The 7,500-nt window shown below is 44.8% G+C and overlaps 3 non-coding genes across 3 annotated transcripts in view; all 3 read left to right on the plus strand.

Annotated features, from left to right (window-relative positions):
- The first annotated feature begins 1,857 nt into the window (after window positions 1–1,857).
- Window positions 1,858–1,976, plus strand: LOC113472150. Its single transcript, XR_003394586.1, has one exon. It is a non-coding gene; the product is annotated as a 5S ribosomal RNA (ribosomal RNA).
- A 3,139-nt stretch (window positions 1,977–5,115) lies between these two features.
- LOC113472151 lies at window positions 5,116–5,234 on the plus strand. The gene has a single exon (XR_003394587.1). It is a non-coding gene; the product is annotated as a 5S ribosomal RNA (ribosomal RNA).
- Window positions 5,235–6,766: 1,532 nt separating this feature from the next.
- Window positions 6,767–7,500, plus strand: part of LOC113472153 — a 1,803-nt gene continuing 1,069 nt past the window's right edge. Inside the window, exon 1 of the ribosomal RNA XR_003394589.1 lies at window positions 6,767–7,500. This exon is cut by the window's right edge and continues 1,069 nt beyond it. This is a non-coding gene — a ribosomal RNA (small subunit ribosomal RNA).

Consider the following 7,500-nt stretch of genomic DNA (forward strand, 5'->3'; position numbering starts at 1 on the left):
CTTGTTGCTACGATCTGCTGAGGTTCAGCCTTTGTTCTATCGATTTGTTTGACTTTGTCAAACTCTTCTCATGTGGTTCTGTCTTTATGAGCGTTACCACTTGCGAGGTGTTTGATGATATTAAACCATAAAGCAGACATAAAAGTTGTTGGGATTTGTGTATAGATGGATCTTTAACCGTTCCCGTCTGCTAAATTGATTTATTGGTTGGTGGTGTGTCTTTATGAGCGTTACCACTTGCGAGGTGTTTGATCATAAAAGATAATAAACTATAAAGCAGACATAAAAGTTGTTGGGATTTGTGTATAGATGGATCTTTAACCGTTCCCGTCTGCTAAATTGATTTATTGGTTGGTGGTGTGTTGTATGGTGAAAATGCTATCTGACACACCAAGAGTGGATCTAGTTATGGAGATGGCTGGTGATTAACTTTGCTAGTAATCCATGAAGTGACTTGCCATTTGTTTGAAATACCAGCTGATTGTACATTTTTGAAGGTAATCATGGGTGTTGCAAGAATTGACGGGGATTTGCGAATTTGAGTTTTTTGAAGGCAGGAAAGCTTCGAAATTGAAGGAGAAAATTTCCATTTGAAGGCCTCAGTTCGAGTCTCCAGGGGGTTCCCTTGGTGGGATGGGTGATCATGAGAGTACGACATAGGGGTAGCAAAAACAACCCCAGAGGGCTAATAAAAGGTGCTATAATTGATGGCAACCATTTCACGCCCGCTCGTTGAGTGGCCAGGTTGTCGCGATCTTGGCCAGAAATTTGAGATTTTGGAAATTCCTAGACACGCGCCCTTCAAATTTGAAGGAAAAAAATCAGGTTTGAAGGACCAAAATCACAATCCAAGGGGGACCCCTTGTGAAAATGGCAAATAATTGCGAATCATGCAATGCTTCAAAATTACTAGAGACCTTTGCTAGAGTTGTGCTACTAACAAAGTTGGCTAGTGATTTTCAACTTTGCTATTCAATTTGAAGCCCCTGCGGGAAAATTTTGCCATATGGTAAGTCCAAAAGGGGTGTATACTGGTAGGTTTTAATGTGTGAGAGGGGTGTTCAAATTGCTCCCATCTGTATGCTTCCGCGTGCTGGAGGTATTAGTGCAGAAATTACTCCCCACCCGTACACTGCATCCTATGGGACTTGAACGGGAGACTTCAAAATTACTAGGAAATACAAGCATTTCTAATCAACACCAAGGAAGGGCGTTGGTTTCTTTCAATTGAGTGGTCACCTCTTCAAGTTACTAGGCAAAGTCAATATTCCACCAATGGAAGTCATGATGGGCGGGTAAGAGGAGGCTATTGATTTGATGCTATCGCTTCAAATACTATAACAAACTCTTACTTTTACCATTTAAAGGTTTCTAAATTCTTTCTGTGCGCTATATAGTATTCCACCTTTGTATATACAAAACCATCTAAACGGGAAAACACGTAAAGCAAAGTATTATATGTATTTTGTAAGCCTCAACTAAGAGTGTGCGATGTATTTCAATATATTCTACGCGGTATCTTGATGTGAGATATCTCCAACGCGACAGCGTTGGCGCGAAAAATGAGAATTGAGCACCCGCAAGTAGCCAGATAAGCTGCATAGACAGCTGCTGAACTTTCTTGACGCGTTTTTACCTTTCCTATGCACACACCACCTACACACTAGTATACCTCAGCGCACATACTTTCATATTATTTCATGGAATATTGTCACTCAACACCCTTCACACGGACTTGGTTCTTTCAAGCTCACCACTAGCATCATCATCATCACCACCACATACTTGGATTGTACTTTTGAAAAAATTTTCTACCACACGCATACGATATACTAGGCTGTAAAAACGTTAATTTTTATCCACGGCCATAGGACTTTGAAAGCACCGCATCCCGTCCGATCTGCGAAGTTAACCAAAGTGCCGCCTGGCTAGTACCATGGTGGGGGACCACATGGGAATCCCTGGTGCTGTGGTTTAATTTTTTGGATTTTTGGAGGATGTGTGGGGGGATTTGGAGAGGTTTTGTTGCGAGATGCGGGCATGTGCATGCATGTTCACGCATGGTGGAGGGAAGTTTTTGCTGGGAGCACGTAGAAAGCAGGTGCACGTGCGAACCGGCTGTTACCACGCTGGTATCACGCTGATATCACGCTGATATCACGCTGCTACCACGCTGTCACCACACTGTCGCTCCAATGTGGTGTTATTTTTTGGCACCTTGTGTCATGACAATACCACGTCGACAAGCATTCAGTGAGGATGGAGGGGGGGAAGATGCATGTTGATGATATTTATTTGCATTGCAGATGCTGCCATTTGTGCAGAAATGCGCTTTTGGTGCCTCCACACACCGCCGTTGCTGCTCTCTGGGTGCATCCCGGGCTGGCCGAGGGGAGGTGACGACGGCGAGGGCGAAAGAGGGGCGAGGAGGGACGCGAGGGGGTGAGCAGGGTGTCCATTGTATTAAACGCGCAGGCATCTATATGTCAGAATTTTGCCTCTCCCACACACCCCCAACTGCGCCAACCACGGTGGATCGAGTGGAGCTGAAAATTTTGGCGACCACCCCCACGGCGCAGCAGCGGAGGGTATGCCTCTAAGAGTGCGACAAAGTGTAGAAAACACGTGTGTTTACACATAGTGTGCTTTTCTCCCCGCCACCTGCCATACTCACCGCGGAAACGAATTTCGAAAATGACCCCCCAGTTGCGCAAAACGAGAAACCCTCAAATAAGCAGTAACGCCCGGACTGCAACCACACGCGCCTCACAAATCGTTACCACCCCCGCCAACGAAAATCGCTCAGTTAAGGTTTTGGCCATTTCGACCCCCTACAACCAATGTAGGAGGGAAGTAAAAGATGAGAAATAAAGAAAAGAAGTCAATTCTGATCTTTAATTTCAAGTCGATTATTTCTTTCTCCCACCAGTCGACCGGGGAGCCAGATGGTGAAAGCGCTATGTTGAGTAGCGTCTGTGTGGCTGTGTATTCAAAACCATGAGCTTGAGTTTACTCGCCTTGGTTGAGATGCACCCACCGATGGTCAGCTGAGGCGTTTAAGGGAGTTGCTAAGCTGTTGTCCACCTAGTGGATGTCAAGCGGTGACAGACTACGCCTAGAACTTGGTAGAATGATTTCTACAATGTTCAAAAGTAAGCGTTCTATGATTTTATAGAGCTGCTGAAAGAGTGATAAAGTGGGTTACTAGTTGATAACCAAACTTCTCAATAGCAAATTGAAGTAACGCCTAGATTAGAGAATTTAATTTCTTGATTTATGGTAGCCTTCAACTAGGAGTATGAAGTTGGCTTTATTAGCCAATCGATTACATCCAAAGTCTTGCTGAGATGGGTTTCATCTATTGAATGCAAATTTTAGTGAAGTCAATCACGATGAAGCTAATATTTCATTTAATATCAGCACTTTAGTAGAAAGCTGAGGTTCAAACCAAATACGAACGCGAGTTGATTAGTTATTTTTATAATTATCACGCTGTTACCACGCTGGTATCACGCTGATATCACGCTGCTACCACGCTGTCACCACACTGTCGCTCCAATGTGGTGTTATTTTTTGGCACCTTGTGTCATGACAATACCACGTCGACAAGCATTCAGTGAGGATGGAGGGGGGAAGATGCATGTTGATGATATTTATTTGCATTGCAGCTGCTGCCATTTGTGCAGAAAGACGCTTGTGTTACCTCCACACACCGCCGTTGCTGCTCTCTGGGTGCATCCCGGGCTGGCCGAGGGGAGGTGACGACGGCGAGGGCGATAGAGGGGCGAGGAGGGACGCGAGGGGGTGAGCAGGGTGTCCATTGTATTAAACGCGCAGGTATCTATATGTCAGAATTTTGCCTCTCCCACACACCCCCAACTGCGCCAACCACGGTGGATCGAGTGGAGCTGAAAATTTTGGCGACCACCCCCACGGCGCAGCAGCGGAGGGTATGCCTCTAAGAGTGCGACAAAGTGTAGAAAACACGTGTGTTTACCCATAGTGTGTTTTTATCCCCGCCACCTGCCATACTCACCTCGGAAATGAATTTCGAAAATGACCCCCCAGTTGCGCAAAACGAGAAACCCTCAAATAAGCAGTAACGCCCGGACTGCAACCACACGCGCCTCACACAATAATTGCAAATCATGCAATGCTTCAAAATTACTAGAGACCTTTGCTAGAGTTGTGCTACTAACAAAGTTGGCTAGTGATTTTCAACGTTGCTATTCAATTTGAAGCCCCTGCGGGAAAATTTTGCCATCTGGTAAGTCCAAAAGGGGTGTATACTGGTAGGTTTTAATGTGTGAGAGGGGTGTTCAAATTGCTCCCATCTGTATGCTTCCGCGTGCTGGAGGTATTAGTGCAGAAATTACTCCCCACCCGTACACTGCATCCTATGGGACTTGAACGGGAGACTTCAAAATTACTAGGAAATACAAGCATTTCTAATCAACACCAAGGAAGGGCGTTGGTTTCTTTCAATTGAGTGGTCACCTCTTCAAGTTACTAGGCAAAGTCAATATTCCACCAATGGAAGTCATGATGGGCGGGTAAGAGGAGGCTATTGATTTGATGCTATCGCTTCAAATACTATAACAAACTCTTACTTTTACCATTTAAAGGTTTCTAAATTCTTTCTGTGCGCTATATAGTATTCCACCTTTGTATATACAAAACCATCTAAACGGGAAAACACGTAAAGCAAAGTATTATATGTATTTTGTAAGCCTCAACTAAGAGTGTGCGATGTATTTCAATATATTCTACGCGGTATCTTGATGTGAGATATCTCCAACGCGACAGCGTTGGCGCGAAAAATGAGAATTGAGCACCCGCAAGTAGCCAGATAAGCTGCATAGACAGCTGCTGAACTTTCTTGACGCGTTTTTACCTTTCCTATGCACACACCACCTACACACTAGTATACCTCAGCGCACATACTTTCATATTATTTCATGGAATATTGTCACTCAACACCCTTCACACGGACTTGGTTCTTTCAAGCTCACCACTAGCATCATCATCATCACCACCACATACTTGGATTGTACTTTTGAAAAAATTTTCTACCACACGCATACGATATACTAGGCTGTAAAAACGTTAATTTTTATCCACGGCCATAGGACTTTGAAAGCACCGCATCCCGTCCGATCTGCGAAGTTAACCAAAGTGCCGCCTGGCTAGTACCATGGTGGGGGACCACATGGGAATCCCTGGTGCTGTGGTTTAATTTTTTGGATTTTTGGAGGATGTGTGGGGGGATTTGGAGAGGTTTTGTTGCGAGATGCGGGCATGTGCATGCATGTTCACGCATGGTGGAGGGAAGTTTTTGCTGGGAGCACGTAGAAAGCAGGTGCACGTGCGAACCGGCTGTTACCACGCTGGTATCACGCTGATATCACGCTGATATCACGCTGCTACCACGCTGTCACCACACTGTCGCTCCAATGTGGTGTTATTTTTTGGCACCTTGTGTCATGACAATACCACGTCGACAAGCATTCAGTGAGGATGGAGGGGGGGAAGATGCATGTTGATGATATTTATTTGCATTGCAGATGCTGCCATTTGTGCAGAAATGCGCTTTTGGTGCCTCCACACACCGCCGTTGCTGCTCTCTGGGTGCATCCCGGGCTGGCCGAGGGGAGGTGACGACGGCGAGGGCGATAGAGGGGCGAGGAGGGACGCGAGGGGGTGAGCAGGGTGTCCATTGTATTAAACGCGCAGGCATCTATATGTCAGAATTTTGCCTCTCCCACACACCCCCAACTGCGCCAACCACGGTGGATCGAGTGGAGCTGAAAATTTTGGCGACCACCCCCACGGCGCAGCAGCGGAGGGTATGCCTCTAAGAGTGCGACAAAGTGTAGAAAACACGTGTGTTTACCCATAGTGTGTTTTTATCCCCGCCACCTGCCATACTCACCTCGGAAATGAATTTCGAAAATGACCCCCCAGTTGCGCAAAACGAGAAACCCTCAAATAAGCAGTAACGCCCGGACTGCAACCACACGCGCCTCACAAATCGTTACCACCCCCGCCAACGAAAATCGCTCAGTTAAGGTTTTGGCCATTTCGACCCCCTACAACCAATGTAGGAGGGAAGTAAAAGATGAGAAATAAAGAAAAGAAGTCAATTCTGATCTTTAATTTCAAGTCGATTATTTCTTTCTCCCACCAGTCGACCGGGGAGCCAGATGGTGAAAGCGCTATGTTGAGTAGCGTCTGTGTGGCTGTGTATTCAAAACCATGAGCTTGAGTTTACTCGCCTTGGTTGAGATGCACCCACCGATGGTCAGCTGAGGCGTTTAAGGGAGTTGCTAAGCTGTTGTCCACCTAGTGGATGTCAAGCGGTGACAGACTACGCCTAGAACTTGGTAGAATGATTTCTACAATGTTCAAAAGTAAGCGTTCTATGATTTTATAGAGCTGCTGAAAGAGTGATAAAGTGGGTTACTAGTTGATAACCAAACTTCTCAATAGCAAATTGAAGTAACGCCTAGATTAGAGAATTTAATTTCTTGATTTATGGTAGCCTTCAACTAGGAGTATGAAGTTGGCTTTATTAGCCAATTGATTACATCCAAAGTCTTGCTGAGATGGGTTTCATCTATTGAATGCAAATTTTAGTGAAGTCAATCACGATGAAGCTATTATTTCATTTAATATCAGCACTTTAGTAGAAAGCTGAGGTTCAAACCAAATACGAACGCGAGTTGATTAGTTATTTTTATAATTATCAACATCAATCGCCAATAGTTACCTGGTTGATCCTGCCAGTAGTCATATGCTTGTCTCAAAGATTAAGCCATGCATGTCTAAGTATAAACAAATTTGTACTGTGAAACTGCGAATGGCTCATTAAATCAGTTATAGTTTATTTGATGGTACATTACTACATGGATAACTGTGGTAATTCTAGAGCTAATACATGCGTTAAAATCCCGACTTACGAAGGGATGTATTTATTAGATACAAAACCAATTCGTGGCAACACGATATTGGTGAGTCATAATAACTTTTCGAATCGCATGGCCTTGAGCCGGCGATGCATCATTCAAATATCTGCCCTATCAACTTTGGATGGTAGGATAGAGGCCTACCATGGTTTTAACGGGTAACGGGGAATAAGGGTTCGATTCCGGAGAGGGAGCCTGAGAAACGGCTACCACATCCAAGGAAGGCAGCAGGCGCGCAACTTACCCAATCCCGACACGGGGAGGTAGTGACAATAAATAACAATACAGGGCTCTTTTGGGTCTTGTAATTGGAATGAGTACAATTTAAATACCTTAACGAGGAACAATTGGAGGGCAAGTCTGGTGCCAGCAGCCGCGGTAATTCCAGCTCCAATAGCGTATATTAAAGTTGTTGCTATTAAAAAGCCCGTAGTTGAATTTGAGGAGTAAAGTTTAGGTCCATTGAAAGATGAGTACTTTAACTTTATTCCTTCCCTTGTAGTGAACTATATTGAAGAAATTTGGTATAGGGAAC

Source organism: Diaphorina citri, unplaced genomic scaffold (assembly GCF_000475195.1).
Source record: "Diaphorina citri unplaced genomic scaffold, Diaci psyllid genome assembly version 1.1 scaffold4083, whole genome shotgun sequence".
In the NCBI taxonomy this organism is placed as follows: Eukaryota; Metazoa; Arthropoda; class Insecta; order Hemiptera; family Psyllidae; genus Diaphorina; species Diaphorina citri.